Here is a 19,555-nt window from a genome sequence, read left to right on the forward strand (position 1 = left end):
AAAGCAAAAAGCAGGAGCTTGTCTATTGTAGGTTACTTTAGTTTATTACTGGTGCAAGTGACGCAGAAGGAAAAACAAATATTCTGTGACTCGAGTTGCATCAGTGACAGGCATATTTCCGGCTGCTGTGAGACAAGCCACGATGACATGACATTATTATAGCCTTCAGAGGAGATAACAAAAAGAGACTTTAGTGGGTGTCTATCTTTGCCTTTGTGTGAAAAAACTCTTAACTAGACCAAGCTGTTTTCTTCTGTTATAAACTCTCTTGAGGACAGAGAGATTGCTTGTTAGAGGAGAATCTGTAAAACGCTGGACAGAGCTTAGAACAAAAACTGTGTCTTAGGTTACAACACTGTGAATCGAAAGTCAGTGCTGGATGAATATAGTGGTAAGAAATACAAAGTTTACTTTCTGGTTGTTTTATTTTGCTTTTAAATGAGATAGTTGTGAATTCTAAGATGGTAGGATAGTTGGGCAGTTGTGAGCTATAAACCAGTTCAGGTAGGGGCTGGAAACCTTTCATTTATGGTACATACCGTATCTAAGTAGACGTGGTTCTTTAACATTTCAGATCAACTATGTTTTCCCTTCCCAATTCCCTTTCCCTATCCCAAAGCCAATTCCAGATATAAAATTATTATGGAGGATGAAGTCTATGTTCTTTCTTTTTTCTTTTGGAATTTCAATGAAATTCTAAGCAATAAGCATTATCACAGAGCATGGGGGACTATTTCCTGTGGCACATTCTCATGAAGTGTTCCAGTAAACTGAAGGATTTAACAATAATATAAGAATCTGTGTGGGTGACTCACTGGCATTGAGAGAGTCAAGTATAGCCGGTTGTTCAGCAGTAGTTTCTGGCTTTGGAACCAGATCAGATAACATTTTGATTCGCCATCTTGATTCTTCTAAAGTACTCCTGTCTTCTCAAGTATTGTTTCAAGATTTTATTGCTTGCAGGCTTTAATAGTCCCAGGAAGAATGAACAAGCATAGTCTGCTATTCAGAAGGAAGGAGACATAACCAGGAAGCCATATCTGGAAATGGACATGATACGTGAAAGGAGAAGAAGGATAGATGTGACAGATACCTACCTCCTCTGATACATTCTCAAGCATAACTTCGTTTTTATTATCTCTTCTCCGTTGTCAAGCTTTCTGCCTAATTTGAAATTCTTCCATTGGAAGTGTACCACCTTCGTTTCTCCTTCTCCCCACTGAGAGTCCTTGCTCTGCAAAGCTTTCTCCTCCAGAGGCAGTCTTGCATCCTGCGGTGCTAATTCTGCAGAGGAGGGCAATCAAAGATCCATCTGTGATGGGATACACTCAGGCTGAGATTTTGCTTCTTCTGTCACGAACAAAAAAAGTGAGTAGGTTTGAAAAAAGTTGGGTTACTTTCATTTTGACCGACGCCATCTAAACAAACATAACTTGCGTTTTTTAGATACAGCCACTAGGGATTGTATATTGGTACGGGGGCGTTCATTTGCTTTTTCTTGTCACATGATGCTCGATAATGGCATACCTTAAATATTTTTAGAATGAGTTGGATTTGTACAAGAAGAAGATTAATAGTACATACTTTTTCATGATTCCCCCAAATAAGTGCATTTTCTCACCCAAGCGTTGAAGGTTGAGATTATTTATGTGTATGTCAATTTATTTTTATAAATCTGAATGCAGTTCTTAGTCATTGCTGCTTTAATAAGTAATTGCTCACATAAAGATACTTCAACTTATGAAAAGTAAAGCTGTAGTGAGTGAAAAGGCATCATTTTTGCTCTACTGTTGTGGAAAGATTTGACAGTTCGTCTCTTATGTCTCAGGTTAACGATAGAAGTGAACCACAGGTTTGTACAGAACTTGTCTGCAGGTGGTTTTGAGACTTCTGGTGCTACCCTGAAGCCAGAGGATTTGGCATTAGTACCTTGCTCAGCTTTGTGACCTTGGGCTAATTTGCCCGTTTCTGCTTTTCTTTGTCATCCGCAAAGTGGGCATAATAAGATGTGCGTCACAGGAATGTTGAGACTTCTGCTTGTTTTTTTTAAGAACCATGAAGTGTTTCCTGAAATGAAAGGGCTTCCTTATAAAATGGGGTTGTTCTTTTATATTAGGATTACATAGTATGGATGAAATTTACCAAGGCCATGCAATAAACATAATGTGTATCCCTAGCTACTGCTATTTTTATTTTTTTATTGGCACAATTTTGGCAAACAGATGGACCCAATTCTTAACTCTACATTTTTTCTAGTGATTGTTTGTGACGCATCTAAGTTTGAATCTACTATTTCTTTAACAAGCTAAATAATATTAACAAAACATAGTTGTGGGGAGGGAGGGAGGGAGCCTATCTTTAAAATCATATCAAAACTTGTGTTCTTAATCAGAAATGTTTTGGTATTAGCATGTATTACTTTCACGCATTCTAACAGCAGGAGAATATATAGTTTAATGATGACTCCTGTCCATTTTGTTGCTGGCGAAATATATTCAGAGCCGATGGTACTATTGCTATTAATTTCTGTCTCGTACAAAAAACAGTCTTCAATTTGTATCCAGAAGATACTTGCTGTTGCTGGGAGCAGAATAATTTTCTTGAGGTATTTTTCTCTCCTGGATTTTCTATATTTTTTAAAAAAATTAAATAGTTCATAAAATAGTATTTTATTATAAACTTGATAGCTCACTTTGATTTCCCTCACCCTGTTCCAACCAGAATACAGACTTAAAATATAGTCACATTTTGCATTTTCTCATCTTGTACCAGGTAGTCATTTGTATTGATTTGGGTGTGGTAACTCTGTCTACCATTTTCTTCCACAATTTAAAAAAAATAAGAATTTGAGGAACATACTATTTCCTCAACATTTGCATTTATAGTTGGGAGGAAATATTTCCTATAGTAGCAAATATGAAGCTTAAGTTTTTGCAAGGAAGACAGAATAGAGGATTGTGGTTTCCTCTACTCCATCCCCACAACTAGATTTTTTAATATTTATGTTTAAATTAAACATTTTACTGCGCCTTTACAAAAGCACATTTTTAGAAGATTTTTGTGTTTCAGAATTGCTTGAAGAAGAGAAACGATGCAATGTAGCTTTCTTGGTAGCCATTTTGCTGCATCACCATCTTGCAAAATCCTGAATTATATTTACTTGTCGTTCCGGGGCATAATGCCCAAGACCAAATTGTTGACTCGATTATTCGTCTTTTGTCTGTAATAGACTGAACATAAATACCAATTCAATAGTCTATGCATAAATATAAATTAAATAATCTATGAAGTTCTAAGTTATAGCCAGAATTAAAGTTATTTTGGGGTATTTTTGTTACCAAATTCTGCTTTCTCGTAATGTAAGATTTCCGTTCATCGTTTATCTATCTGTATTTATAATCTTACTTTCTTCTTCAATACTCTACATTCATTTGCTGGCGAGATCAGTAAATTATTCTCCAGATGTAAATATTCTCATTGAAATTATATATTCGTATCACATTAAAACATCCAGCTTAATATTGATTAGTGTACAGTCATGAAGCCAAGATGGTGGGTAGCTCCGGAGTTGTTAGCACTCTGAATGAGCAATAATCTAGCAGGAAAGCAAGATTTTATAGAATACGTTCCTTAATTTAGAATACACATAGGAAAAAATACTGCTTTTTTAAAAAAGGAAAAATATTGGTAAGGAATAGAAAGTTGTCACATTGATCCAAACCTGCAGATTGGGTCAATTTGTATATCTGTCACTGTTCAATGTTATGTATCTCCTGCCTTAGTCTGTGACTGCTTTTGTCATATATGGTGGTGTGTATTAACTTGAATTTTGGGTTGAATTCTCATATTCTCCAAAGAAGTAGGCAGGTTCCTTACTTTGGGAGACTTTATTTTCCATTCTGTTAGCTGCTATAAAATATTCTTTATGGCCTTTAGAAATCAAAGAGCCCAGATTTCTTCCTTCTGTCGTTTGTTTATGGTTATTGATTGCAAACTTTTCTTTATACTCCTCAGGTATATGTTAAAAATTGATCTTGCAGTGCATTTATAGGTAAACATCTCTAATCTGAATATTAATTTTTTTTTAGAAAAGTGTCAGGCGACATTAGTCTTTTACATTTGAATTAAAAAACAAGCATATAAATTACAATAGTTCTTTGCTTCTGCCTCAGATAGGCATTAAATTAATATAATATTAAATTAAAATATTACTTAAATTATTTGGGCTTTTCTTGTTTAGTCATATTGGATTACTGCTAGATTTTAATAAAAAATGAATTAAACTTCACTCTGGTTCTAAGAGATAAAAATAATATATATACTTTACAGATGCTCAAATGTCCATTCATTTGTTTTGAAAGGATTTATCCATTATATATATCAGGGGTTTCAAAATCGTGGCATCCCATGATGTATCGTGACTTTCCCCCCTTTTGTTAAAATGGGTGGGCGTGGCCAGTGCATGACGCATCTGGCCCATTGGGCCATGAGTTTGATACCCCTAATATATATGGTTCTGACTCCAGTCCAGATGTCCATAAACTCTGTTTTCAACTACATGACATGGACTTTCATCCGTAAATTACCCTTTCTGCCTTGAAGTAAAATTTGTGTTCTAAAACAGAAATCTTATTATTTTATTTGGCAAAGGGTAACTCCAGAATGCAGCTGCGCGGGGGATTATGGGAGCAACAGGGCACTCCCATGTGACACCTCTCCTGCGCGAGCTGCACTGGCTCCCGATCGTCTTCCGGGTGCGCTTCAAGGTGTTGGTGACCACCTTTAAAGCGCTCTATGGCTTAGGGCCTGGATATTTACGAGACCGCCTTCTGCCACCAATTGCCTCCCACTGGCCAGTACGCTCGCACAGAGAGGGCCTCCTCAGGGTGCCATTGGCCAGACAATGTCGGCTGGCGACCACCAGGGGAAGAGCCTTCTTTGTGGCGGCACCTGCCCTCTGGAACAACCTACCCCCAGAGTTACTCATGATATCAGACCTCTGGACTTTTCATCGGGCCCTTAAAACTCACTTATTTCATCTAGCCGGGCTGGCTTGATCCCATCCTTTGGTTTTAATTTGAAATTAATTTTAACTGGGTTATTTTAAATTGTGGGCCGACATTATTTAATATCTTTTAAACTGTTTTAATTTTTGTATGTTGTGTTTTTACTTTGGCTGTCCACCGCCCTGAGTCCTGCTGGAGAAGGGCGGTATAAAAATCAAATAAAATAAACAAAAAATAAATAAATAAACTCTATAAAATGCTGTTGATATTGTGGATAGGTTGATTGCAAAATACTCATTGGGGAGCTGAAACAAAAACCCATATAGTTCAATTAATTTATAAATCAAACCAGTATATTTTGGCTGGGATCCAAAGACTTAGTTCTTTATGCTCAAGTTACTTTTGTCTAATGATTTATCCCCATGGTATTCTTTCGTAGCTTTCAAAAATCAGTTTATTGCAATTTGAAATTGTTGCGCCTATGTCTAAACAAAATTTTATAGGATGCTGCATTATCTATGTGTATATGCAACACAGAATTTTTTTTTACATAGGATTGTGAACAGACCTATATTAAGATCATGCAGTAAACCCAAAATTTCATTTTCCCCCCCTTCAGGAATGTATTGCCATTTTCATGAGACATGGATTCTCTGCTGACTTTGCTCATAAGTTTTGTTGTTTAATTTCATAGACAGGTACCTGTGAGCCTCATAGAATATGTTCCTGTGAGCCTTACTAGAAGCTCAAAGGACTGAAAGGCCTATAAATATGGCAGATGACTGTTTATTATTGTATTTTTATAAATCTATGAAAATTACAACTTCTTATATTTTGATGCAAAATTATTCTCGAACTGAAATTAACTTTATAAATCAAACATAAATTTAATATACCAAACTTGATTACTTTATGAGCAAACCAATTATACAAAAAAGTGTTCTAAAGTAATTTAGTATGTTGTAAAGATTGTTAAAATCAGTTTGGTTAACTTTTCAAACTAAAAATAAAACTTTTTGCATCTTCCTTTCAATTTTTTTGGAAACACTTGCAGGTCTACTCAAGAATTAGCATCTTCAGTGGTCTAAAACGTAGCAGAACAAGTTGATGATCCACAGGATTTCCTAGATTTTCTCCTTCCCACTGTTGCTCTGTCCAAAAGAGCAAGGAAAAGAAGTAGCAGCCTTCATCTGATGTGAACTAAACAAAGAGGCAGTTGAATGGACAGTCATAATTGTGGTTGCCAGTGTTAATTTTAATTCTGCATTAGCTCTAACTGTGATTAGTAGTAAGGCTTATATTTCACCAAATTTTGAATTCCTATTTAAAGCAATTTATAAGAGTTATAAAGGATACTCAATAATTATAATTATTTAAACTTTTATAAATAAATCAATGAGATATCAGGACCTCTCCTTCCCTTTCAAGATGTAAACTATTCTGTACTTAAACAGTGTTGTATAACATTCTGTAGTCTGAGACAATATGTTTAGGAATTGAAATGTGAGAATTCTCACTACTATTCCTTTTCTCACAAATGATGATTACACTAAAATCATTGTCAGGTATTTTGGGGGGGTATGAGGAGAGACCTTTCAAATTTTCAAACTAATATAGTTTTGCATACCTGAGTAGACTCAGTAAATAAGCCAAAATTATTGTTTTGTCTCTGTATACCCCAATTTCACTAGTACTTTGAAAGTTATTATACCAATAATAATAATAATAATAATAATAATAATAATAATTTTATTTCTATACCGCCCTTCTCCCGAAGGATTCAGGGGGGTGTACAGCCTATTTAAAAACACAGGATAAAACAACGATTAAAAATTTAAAATGATTAAATAGATTTGGCTCAATTTAAAACCCCAGAAATTTAAAATACCCCAATTTAAAATTATTATATTGATAGCCCGGCCTAGCGGAACAACAGGGTCTTCAGTGCGCAGCGAAACACCCAGAGGTCAGAGATCTTACGTATTTCCGGGGGCAGTTCATTCCACAGGGCTGGGGCTCCCACAGAGAAATCCCTCCCCCAGGGTGTCGCCAGCCGACATAACTTGGCCAATGGCACCCTGAGGAGACCCTCTCTGTGGGAGCGGACTGGCCGGTGGGAGGCTATTGGTGGCAGAAGACGGTCTCGAAGGTACCCGGGTCCTATGCCATGGAGCACTTTAAGGGTGGTAACCAACACCTTGAATCGCACCCGGAAGACCACTGGGAGCCAGTGCAGCTCGCGCAGAAGGGGTGTCACGTGGGCACAACGAGTTGCGCACATAACCACCCGCGTGGCTGCATTCTGGACCAGTTGGAGCCTCCGAGTGCTCTTCAAGGGGAGCCCCATGTAGAGAGCATTACAATAGTCCAACCGGGAGGTAACAAGGGCGTGAGTGACCGTGCACAGGGCGTCCCGGTCCAGAAAGGCCTGCAACTGCCGAATCAGGCAAACCTGATAAAAGGCCCCCCTGGCCACGGCCATCATATGCTCTTCTAAAGACAGCCGTGCGTCCAGGAGGACACCCAGATTGCGAGCCCTCTCTGTGGGGGGCAAAGATTCACCCCCAGTAGTCAGTGATGGCACCTGCTGACTATATCGGGGCGCCGGAAGCCACAGCCACTCGGTCTTGGAGGAGTTGAGTCATTAAGTTCATATTAGGCAAAACTTCTGTTCCTGGAATATTTTTACCACATATCAATCATAGCTTATACCAGAACAATTATTAATGAACATTAGTTTTGAAGCTTAACAGTTTTGTAGTTTTTTCCTTCCAAAAACTACAGGCAGTTCTTGACTTACTATCACAATTAGGACTGGAATTCCCATCATAAGTCATTATGGCTATAAGTTGAGTTAGGCCTTATTTACAACAATCTTTAAGGAGGTTGTTAGTCAGATTACCCAGCTGTTAAACTAGCTTCCTCTGTGGACTCTTTTGCTGTCTTTTTTTTTTTTTTGCGGAAATCGTTTTTTTCGAAACGATTCGCAATTTTTTGCAAAAATGGTTACAAATCAGAATCATAAGATCACAGGATGCTGCAACCAATCATAGATCAATAGCAATGGCACTTAGCAGTTTACTGAGTCAGCATATTGCCCCCAACAATCTGGGTCCTCATTTTACCGACCTTGGAAGGATGGAAGGCTGAGTTAACCTTGAGCCCCTGAGGATTGAATTCCTGGCAATAAGTAGAATTAGCCTGCAGTACTGCATTCTAACCACTACACCACCATGGCTCTAAATCAATTGCAATTCAGTTGCTGCCAAGCATCTGAATTGCAATCACAAGATTGTGGTGATGATGTTCATAAATGTGACTACAGGTCATAAGTCACTTTTTCCAAGGCTGTTGTAACTTTGAACTGTCTTTAAAGGTCATAAGTTGAGAATTACCTGTACCATTTCTTACTGTGGTTCTTACAAGCAAAGAAAATATTACAAAATGCATCAAGACTTCCCCCCCCCCCCCATAAAGAATGTCTTGTGCACTGCAGCAGTTTTCTACCAATACTGCCCAAATTTGATAGCTATCCTCCAGGATGTAGCAGATAGTGCTGACTAACTTGGCATCTCTTAAGGAAAGATCTATGGGTAAAGTGGCAATACAAAACATCCATCTTGCAACATTCACCCTTGCAATAGTTAAAATTAGCTAGAGAGTAGTTGAGAATGTTTGTAAATCCCATTCCTATTCTGGTGCCATATTTCAAAGAACCTTGGCCCTTTGGGGGAAAAAAAGAGATTTTTAAAAGCTTTCAAGACTTTACAAATAAAAGTATCAATTAATTTGAAATTTGGTTCTAATTTGCGGATTGTAAAAAATATTTTAAATGTTATTCTTTTGGTTCCAGGTTCCAAGTAATTTCCTTTTTCCTTCCTTTTTTTCAGCAATATCTTGAATCAGGTGCCAAAACAGGCTATGGAGTCTGAAGACAATGTCTGATAGCTGCCATCACATCACTTCTGCTGTAAAATAAGATTTGCTAGTCTTTAATGCCATCAAAAACAGATGTGGTAAGGTACATGAATATGCAGAAGTTTATCTTTTTAAAATGATTATATCATGCTGTTTAAGAACAGGTTTCCAATTCTTACTGACTGATTAAGTTTTATAGCTGAAAAAGTTAAAATAAAATGAACCATCATAATCTGTTGAAACTATGTTAATTTGTTTATATCTGTTAGCCCAGTTATCTGCTGATGCCTCATATTCTTCCTTCAAACCACATTGTTGAAATACCCTTGACAGGATTTATTATTCAAGAAAAACTGCTTTTAAAATCTTGTAAATCTTCAAATTGAAAACAAAATGTAAAGTCATTCAGACCTTTCAGTCTGTCTCCATGGCCTTAGAAGTTTCTAGTTTAGAGCTGTACAACTTTTTTTCATACTGAAGCTGTGTGCCTTTGAGTAACCACTCTGGAGCCATGTTCTAAAAAGTGGATAGAGTTGAAATAAAGACAATTCAAGGGCAATGAAATCAGTACAATTTCATTTAAATGTAACTTTAATTAATTATTTTCATATAATTAAGGCCAGTTATTTAATGATTTTTCCATTGGTGACTGAAACTATAGAGTATGATAACAATTTGAGAAGTATTTGAATGTTGCCTTCAAATCTCTTTAGAAACATCTGTATCCCTGGGGCCATAATGCACTTTTACTATAAAACCTTTATTCCTGTGATGCCCAATTCCTGTTGTGTGCAACAAGTATTATGTTTATGCTATCTATGAAGCAACTTTTTTAAAAAAAAAAACTTTCAGATAGCTGTGCCATTTTTAAGGTCCTGTGGCTACTTCATAAACTGCTTCCTGGTCTTGTTAATTTCCACTATTTAATACTAGTGCTACTGTTATGAATTAGGCAAGTGAATTTTAATCATAAGTCAAAGAAAATCCTTACAATGATTATTACAAAGTAATTGCTTTGTAACTCTTCCAGATTCCAGATTCCATCCATACTTTCCTCCAATAGTATTTTGCGATTTGTTTTTAAAGTAGAACTCTTCCATTGAACTAAACATACATGAGCCTCAATGTCAACATCCAATCTATACTTAGCTTTTTGGTAAAAATCAAGTGGAGTATCTATGCCCTTAGTTTCTCAGTTCTCAGTTTACTATTGCCAGGTTTCTACTTTACTTTAGAATATGAATACTTCTAGACCATAGAAGCTTTGGTTTTCATATATGAAAATGGCACGTGCCATTTCTCACTAGTGTATCCTATCTTTATCATATGCTTAAAAAAATGGGATGCATTTTAAAACAAACAGGCATGTGATAAAACTAAATAGAAGCTAAATTGGCTTTGAAAGAACGCAGCTTGAAACAGATAACTATTTGATGTACAGAAAATGGTTGCTAGGTATAACTGTCAATAGCTGTGAATATAATGAGTTATGAATATCTCCATGGAAGAGGAGGATGAGGGGGCAGAAGCAGAGGACTCCTCAACAGAACAAAATGATTAGGAACACAGAAAAGAGCTGTGCCAAGTTCCACGGTTCAATTTAACTGTTTATTTTACCCCTTTTTATTTGTGTGAATAATTCTGTTGGAGAACAGTAAAAATGAACTTTTCTAGAGAACCAAGAATTCTGTATTATAGGCCTTGTAACACAATCCTATTCTGAAATAAATTCCATTGTGTTTAATGGATTTTATGTGGGAGCGTGTATTGAACTGCCTTAACAATTCTTACAACATGTAATAAATTAGGTGTATATTATTGAAGCTATGCTGCTGTTATGCTGTATAAGGTAAAAAAAAAATCAGGGATGCAGTAGACCTCTTGCATTGCAGAGTCTAGGGTAGCAAGATTTCAAATATAACTTGCATATTGTTTAAATACCAGGTTTGGTATTATTTTATTTTTATTTAATCAATTTATTTTACCATATTTCATATTTTTAGTGTTACAATAGTCAAAAATCTAAATTTTCTTCTTTGTATTGCTTCAGGGTTTGTGAAACACTTTACTAAAAGTAGACCAGAGATTAGAAATCAGGTCCTTATATAAATATATATTTTTTATGTTTTAAATTCACTTTGCAGAAGTCATCAATAATAGACTCAACAGTATATAAATTAGATTGCTCTCTTCAAGAAGTAATCAAATATACAAGTAGTCCTTGGTTTAACAACACCAAATGGGACTAGAATTGCCATCACTAACATATTGTAGTTGTAAAGCTTGATGTCATGTGACTACACGTAGAAATGGCAGTTTCAGCAAGCATGGTTGCCATTATTAAGTAAGGATATCACATGGTTGCCAGACCACTTCCTGATGGTTTTCCCATTGACTTAGGTTGTCGGAAGTCAGCAAAGAAAATCACAAATGGTGACCATGTGATGGCAGGTTGTTGCAACATCATAATCGCAAGCCAAGTGTAGGGCACATGTGACAGACATGTGATCACGTCTACATGAACTTTGCAGTAGCTAGAACTCTTTTAAGTTTCTATCATAGTGCCACTCATTCAGCACCTCACAAGCTTGAACAGTTGCTGAAAATGTGGTAGAGAGGATCTGGAGCCAGGTAAGAAAGAAAAACGGGCCTCCTCCCCCCCGGCACTCCGGAGGCAGGAAACAGCCTGTTTCCCTACTTCTGGTGGGCCCAGAAGGCCCAAAAATCAGCTGGCCAGTGCATGCATGCGCCCCAGAGCTGAGCTGGCGTGTCCACTGATATGGCTACGCATGTCACCTGTGGCACGCATGCCATAGGTTTGCCATCACAGCTCTAGACTCAGGCCTCTTTCACTTGACAGTTGTCTTGATAGCAGTAGCTCTTCTTCCTGTCCTTCAAGACAATTTCTTCTGTTCACTGCATCATTCATTTTCTTTGCTTAGTGGGCTACAATGTGTACTGTGGCTTAATTTCATAGAGGTTCAAATGAATGTATCATATACTTAGTTCGATACAGCTTCCATTCCAGTATATATATATTAGAAGCATAACATTGATTTTCAACTCAAGTGAGTTACAGATTACCTTTTATATTGTTAATATCCTATATTAATTTCAAAGCAAATTACAAATTGTTTCCCTGATACACTAGAAAATACCTAGTACAGTCAACATTGGTTATACTTAAAATAAATGTTACATTTTCTTATCCCAATCTTAATTTGAAGCAAATTTGGGCAGCCTCTTCTTCTGATCTGGCAGGAAAAAAAAATAATTTCAGGCAAACGTAATCAGAAGTTTGATAGAATGTGCTTGGATCTAAGTTATTTATGCAATATATGGGTATTTGAAATTTTTATTTTATTTATTTATTAAATTTATATGCTATCCAAAGCGATTTGGAACAGCTAGCAATATTATTTTATTAGTAATTATTCAATCAGATGTCTGTTCTTATTTTGCAAAGAACTGCAAATAATTCTTTACTGTGAATAATTATTGACTCAAAGATTACATTCAGTAATCTAAAATTGTTTGGGTTTGCTGCACTCTTGATTCTGCATAGATTGTCTTTGGTGGACACTTACTTGCTTTCTGGGACCATAGTAAGATACATATTTGGGGTTGTCTTTTCTTCCCATTATATAAATTAACCAATACATATTTGCATACTCAAGAGCTTATAGTTCTTGGTGATGCTAGTCTAGAATTGTTTAATTGGGTTCCCACTCCATTACTTCTCCTGAATCTCAGATTGGCTGCTTCAGGGAAGTGCAAAACCAATATAGAAACTAAAACGGAGTCAAATAGTTCATATATGAACAGTGGTTCCATTGTTTAGGGATTCAGTTTTAGCTTTTTTGATCCATCCAACTTCTCAAAAACAGGAAAGGCTCCTCTGCATCTCCAGTAAGGCTTACAAGGAAATTTACTGGGTTATTATCAGCATATTGATATAATACGTTAAATTAATGGATAACCTCTTTCAATGGTTTTACCTTCAGTTTAAATAAAATGAGATTGCTGAGTCCTGTGGTATCCCAGCAGTCATGGGTTCATCAGTTCACAACTTCATAACTTCCATCCTGAACTTCAGAAAGGAAAGGAGCCATCATGTTTGCCATCCCCAACCCTTACAGTAGTCCATTGTAGATGTCTGAATGCCACTGAGTTGTCTAAGATCAGGAAGGGTGAACTCCCTCCATCCAGTTCCTCCTAGCTCCTAGGAGCTCCTAGTTCCTCCTAGGTTTCTCCCCTAGGTTTCCAGCCAATGGCCTGACAGAATTCTAGATTTAAAAGATCTAGGGTTGTCTGCAGTTGACATTCTTCTAGTTTCCCCAAAATATCCCCAGAAAGGGGAGATTAGAGTCTGGGCAGAAATTGCCTAATAAGTTTTATTTAGAAATGGTTCTTCAGAAGTAAGCACATCTTCAAGGCAGCTGCTACCACCACCTCTCCCAAAAAGGTATTAATCATCTCTCAAGTCTATCTAAACACATGCCAGAGATCACCCACACTGCCTAAAGGAACTAGGTAAGGCATGGATCCAACCAATGAGTGGGAGAGTTGGGTTTTGTTTTGTAACATCTTGCTTTTTATTAGGGGTGGTCTAGAGCAGGGATCCCCAACCCCCACGCTGTGGCGCAGTACTGGGCCACGGCCTATTTAGAACCGGGCCGCGAGTGGCGAGCCGACAAGCATGTATGCAGCTCAACGCTGGCCTGCCGCTTGTGTGGCCTGGTTCCTCTCCCCCCTCCACCCCACTTTCTGGGCTCTCAACCCACAAAGATTGGGGACCGGAGATCTAGAATGTGTTATTGTCATGATAGCTGTTAGTTGCTTTGCTGATTAATAATGTGTTTTCAGTTGATGATGACAACCCCCGCATGCATCCTCCCCCGGGCATGCACAGCAGAGACCCGAAGACCAGCTTACTGGCAGGAGGCATGTGCACATGCACAGCGGACCTGAACTGGGGCATTGGCTCGCGTGCCATCAAAGAGGGCTCTGCGTGCCACCTTGCCATAGGTTTGCCATCACAGATCTATTGTAACAGTAGTTTGGTTCCCTTTGACTTGAAAGTGCTGTTGGTTAATAATAGGTAAATAACCATTCAGAACTTCATCACAGATAAACAGATCATATGTTTACTACATATTAAGTACGTTCCATTTGATAAAGTAGATGAGATGACTACCAAATTTCAAAACATCAAATGGGGAGATGGGTCTGATTGTCATGAAGTTCTGAATAGATGTAAATTGTTAATACTGGATTTACAGAAAAGGGTTAATTTTTTGTCAGTATAATTAAACTAATCAAGTTAATATCTAGGTTGAGTCCAGCCAAGGGGTCCCTGCTGTAGTTGCAATTCCCCTATGGCTGTTAAATACCTGTCTTTCTCAGTTTGTGAAGATGGATGTAATGATTTGTGATGATGGAGAGAGTTTAAAATTGCTATCTGATATTGTTTAAATTTATTGGAGGTGGAAAGCTAATTTCCCCAGGTATTTATCCTATCAGAATTATCTCTTTTGAAAAATCTTACCAACACTATGTTTATTTGCAGTCTATGGATCAAGCCAAGAGGTAGTCAAAAAGCAATTGAGTAATCTAAACCAATAAATAATCCAGATTAAATTCTGAGGGATGCCACGAGAAACAAGGTCAAGTTGAAAGCCCAAGGACTTAGTGAGTCAAGGCACGGGATGCAAGATGCTTGATCATAAAGTACAAAATGTACAGATTTTGTTTCTATAACACCTTTGCTCTTGAACAGAGGCTTTTATGTAGGAAGAGGATAATCTAAAGTCACTAATTTATTAACTGCTAATGGAGTTTAAGTCTCCAAGGGAACAGTCACTAACTCTCAAGGCAGTTGTAATTTCCAAGAAACTTCTGCTTGGACTTTGGTATTCTTGCTATATTCTCTGTCTCCAATCTTTAACAACAATTTGCCTCGATTTTTCAGGTAAAAACGAACTCATTGATTCAATATCCTCTCTACTAAGGACTCAATTCAAAGGTTCAGGTATACATAGTTACATTTCAATTGGAATATCTGTTACATGAGATTATTCCTGAATTTTTATTTTATTTTACTTGTGTTGCTATTATTTGCTTTTGTAATGCTATATAAACTATAAGTCAGGGTAGATTTCTGATAACTTCATAGATACAACTGTGCAGTTTTCTTTGAAGTGTTTGCCATTGTCTTCTGGGATATGTTTCAAATTATGCTGGTCTGTGCTAGTCTTGTGACTTGATTTGATTTGAGGGATCCTCGGTGCTCTCTGAACTTGCTTGTTTTCTTGTAGACGTTTCATTATAAAACTAGGTAACACCATCAGTACAACAACGAAGTAAGCAATACCCCAATCAAGAAATTGCCAAAGAAGCCAACAGTAAACAGCCCAACCAAAGAATTTCTAAGATCACCCCCACCAACACTGACAGTGTAAGCCATTAAAATATAAACTGACAGCAAACCGCATGCCTTACTAGCACTGATGATGTTACTTAGTTTGAATGACACATCTGCAAGAAAACAAGCAAGCTCAGAGAGTACCAAGAACCTCTCATTTCAACCCTGAGCTACGAATATCCTCCTTTATTGATTTGACTTGTTTTTCAAATTCCCAGGTTAGTTTACGGTCTTGGTATTCCCAGATGTCTTCCATCCCAATACGAACCAATCTACTAAGTATTACTCCTATCCCAGTATTAAGCTTTCCAGAGTTACCCTGTGGTAAGATGGGCAACCAATTAGAGCTAGATGGATCTGTGGGTTGGTGGATAGATAGATCATTGATTGATTGATTGATTGATTGATTGATTGATTTAGACAGACAGACAGACACAGACAAATCCGAGCTAAATTGTTCAGATCTTCTCAGCCCTCCTCTGCTCACGAACACTTCTGACCATGACCAAATTGGGTTCCGACCAAAAAATTCCCTTTTTTTTTTCATGGCCGATTTCCCCTTCTGCAGCATTTTTTTTGTAAGTGCCAAATTTTCAAAATTAGTTTCGAGTCATGACCAAATCGGTTTGTGACCAAAGTTATGGAACGAATTATGGTAGTGACCAGAGACCAGACTTTTTCCCAACCCAGTTTACTTACTTCAAGGATATTCTATAATACAATAAATTCAGTTACCAGTATATCATTCCACACTTGCATCCTTTTCTGCTTTCTTCTCCAATTTATCTGTAATCACTGTTAAACCTTTAGTGCATGCTAAACCTTTCTTTAGGGTTATATTTTAGAATGGGACTTTCTCATTAAGCTATTTATTATAAGTTTTTTCTGCTTTTCTAAGTATACTAATTCTTGTAACACATTTCTTATTAATCTAATTTAGATTAATTCGTTTACAGAGATGGCTATCACAACCTAGAGCTCCATCTTTTGTATTACTATGGTCTGCATCCTCATACTTGAAAGTCCCAGGAGAAGAACATGCATCTGAATGTATTCTCTTCTAATTGGAGCCAGGGACTACAATGGCTTTCTACTACAGGTAGTCCTCGACTTACAACCGTTCTCTCACTAACTACTTGAAGTTATGATAGACCACACTATGGGTACTTATAACACAGTTTTGAAGTTCCAGGGCCCTTCCATTATGTGACCACAGAATGGCCTGCACTTGCAGGCATTTGCAGCATCCCATGTTTCCATGACCATGTTTTATAACAGTTTTGCACAAAAACAGCTTTTACTTCTAATTTTTGATAAAATTCCCCTTAGCAAGCCATTATTTTGCTTAACAGCCATTACAAAAAAGGTCATAAAATTGGGTCGGTCACATTGGTGACCTGATTTATAGCCATCACAACTTGTGATTGTAATGGGCAGACTCTATTACACTCATAAGTCATAAGTTAAGGGTTGAGACAAGAGAGTGTTATTATCAACAGAAAGAATTTTCTCTTCCTTTCTCTTTTTACTATGAAAAATCTGCCAGTCTGTAGTTTTCATATATTTATATTATTTGGGGAAATGCCAGTACTTACTACTCAAGGGATACAGACTGTAATAGGTCCATATTTTTTCAAATGAGACATTTTGCTTCTTAGATGGCAAAAATTCAGCACTGCCTTACACATGTGAATGTATGTAAATCATTATCCATAATCATCTAGATGATTATTCAGAAAATAATTGTCAGCGTTCCAGTGCTGACATGAAAGGAAGGAGAAGCTTGAACTTTTGCCTACTTAATTCCTTTGAAGATTCTGTTTCCTCGGAGATGGGAGGAGGGGGGACATTCCTGTGATCTGACGGAGATGGGATGAGGAGAGTGGATTGGAAGATAGCCAGTGAGATGCAGAGAATTGGGGATCGGAAAGGGAGGGCTTGGGGGGCAAAGGTCAGTGCTGATCGCGAAAGAGCCAGGGACAGATCACTATGCTCAATAAAGAGAAAATTTCCTCAAAGATCAGCTGTTTGGAAATTCATTTATTTTGAGATAGCATCGAAACCTGACAATAATACATATTTATAATTCTATGATATATTCTAATTGTATTGGCATTTATAATGGCAGATATATCAGAAAGGTCTAAAGTGCTATAAGGCCAGTGTTTTAATTTTGCAGAAAGTAGAAAAGCAGTAGTCCCAAAGGTACTTTTTCAAGAGGCAACCTGACTTTCTTGTTTTTCTTTGAAAACGTTTCGCTTCTGATCTAAGAAGCTTCTTCAACTGTTCAGAAGCTTCTAGGATGAAGAGCAAAATGTCCCCAAAGAAAAACTTGAAAGTCCAGTTGCCTCTAGAAAAAGCACCTTTGGGACAACCATGACCTGGATGACTGAGAATCTTTTTTTTTTTAAGTTTTTTATTTTTTAGACAAACAAATATTTAATACATCAGTTTTCTCTTCCCTGTGCCATCTCGGTGTTATCTTCCAAAGTTCTTTCTTTTTCTGTATAGTTGTCATTACTTCTATCTTGATCCTTATCTAGTCCACAATATCAATTCATGACTAACATAATATTCAACTCATCACATATTTTTACATACTTATATAATTAATCATTTATATCTCTTCTCCAACCAATAATAAAAAATCATTCCATATTTTAAAATATTCTGAGTCTTTTCTATCTTTAATCATCAGAGTTAATCTATTCATTTCTGCACAATCTAAGATTTTTATAATTACTACTTCCAAAGGTATTTTCTCCGCTTTCCAATTTTGTGCATAGACAATCCTTGAGCTGTTATTACATGTATTATCAGATAAACTTTTTCTTCCTAATTTTTTCAGGTAGGATACCAGTAGGAACAGCTCTGGTTTAAATTCGATATGTTGTATCATTTCCTCCAACTAAGTCTTAAATTTAATCCAATAGTTTTTAGCTTCCGGACATGTCCACCACATATGATAATACAATCCTGGTAGTTCATGACACTTCCAACATTTAGCTGATTTTTCTTTAAACATTTTTGCTAATTTCTCAGGTGACATATGCCATCTATAAAACATTTTATATTGATTTTCCTTATATGCAGTGGACACCGTTAATTTATAATTCCTTTCCCGTAGTTGTTGCCATTTTTCCAAATCAATTGAATATCCAAAGTTGTTTCCCCAAGCTATCATTGTTTCTTTTACTTTCTCCTCCTCTAATTCAATACTAAGCAAAAGAATTGTAACAATTTTTTATTAAATTATCATCTGTTCCATGAGTATCCTATCCAACTCAGTCCTTTCCATATAAAAACCATATAATTTAGCATCCTTCTCATACCTTGTTTGTATCTGTGTGTGTGTGTGTGTGTGTGTGTGTATGTGTGTGTGTGTGTGTGTATTCTCAGGTTTTCGGGTCTTCTACCACGTAAAATTGGAAGTGTCTTGGCCAAGACACTTCCAATTTTACGTGGGAGAAGACCCGAATAACCAAAGACCTACATACATACATACATACATACATACATACATACATACATACATACATATATATACACACCAGTCTGTCTCAATTCCCTGTCCTTCTAGTTCTTGTTTTCCTTTCAATTCTCCCTCATCTGTTAGTAAATCTTTATATCTAACAATATTGCCAAAAGTAAAAACATTTGGGTGTATTAAAGCTTCCATAGTCGATAACCATATTGGTATTTTCACATAGTATTTGTCTCTTACTTTCTCCCAGACCAATAACAATGCATTTCTTACATAGTGTCTATGAAAATATGTGTGTATCTTATTTCTTCCATACCACAAAAAAGCATGCCATCCTAGCTGTAAGTCATATCCTTCCAATGTTAAGAACTTTATATTTCTTAACTCCACCCATTCCTTCAACAATGTCAGAGTTACTGCCTGGTAATATAGTTCCCAATTTGGTAACCCAAATCCACCTCAATCTTGTAGCTTGCATCATTCTTATGCTTATTCTTGCCTTTTTCCCTTGCCATATATATTTCCTTATTATTTTATTGAGATATTGAAAATAGGTCTTTTCGATTTTTATCAGCACAGTCTGAAATAGAAACAATAATCTTGGTAATATATTCATTGTTATTAGTGCAATCCGTCCCATGAATGATAGTTGAAGATTCTTCCATTTTTCCAAATCTCTTTCAATTTGCTGTTTTAATTTATAATAATTATCTTCTTTTATTG

At 36.7% G+C, this 19,555-nt stretch overlaps 1 protein-coding gene across 1 annotated transcript in view; it reads right to left on the reverse strand.

The window, feature by feature from the left end:
* Window positions 1–25: 25 nt before the first annotated feature.
* LOC117664328 (complement receptor type 1) overlaps window positions 26–19,555 on the reverse strand; it is a 108,690-nt gene continuing 89,160 nt past the window's right edge. The window contains exon 36 of the mRNA XM_087890668.1: window positions 26–1,350. The gene's annotated coding sequence lies outside the window, so the exon portion shown is untranslated. The remainder of the gene's footprint in view (window positions 1,351–19,555) is intronic.

The sequence above is a fragment of the Pantherophis guttatus genome, chromosome 3, assembly GCF_059756535.1.
Source record: "Pantherophis guttatus breed Tessera chromosome 3, ASM5975653v1, whole genome shotgun sequence".
Lineage (NCBI taxonomy): Eukaryota > Metazoa > Chordata > Lepidosauria > Squamata > Colubridae > Pantherophis > Pantherophis guttatus.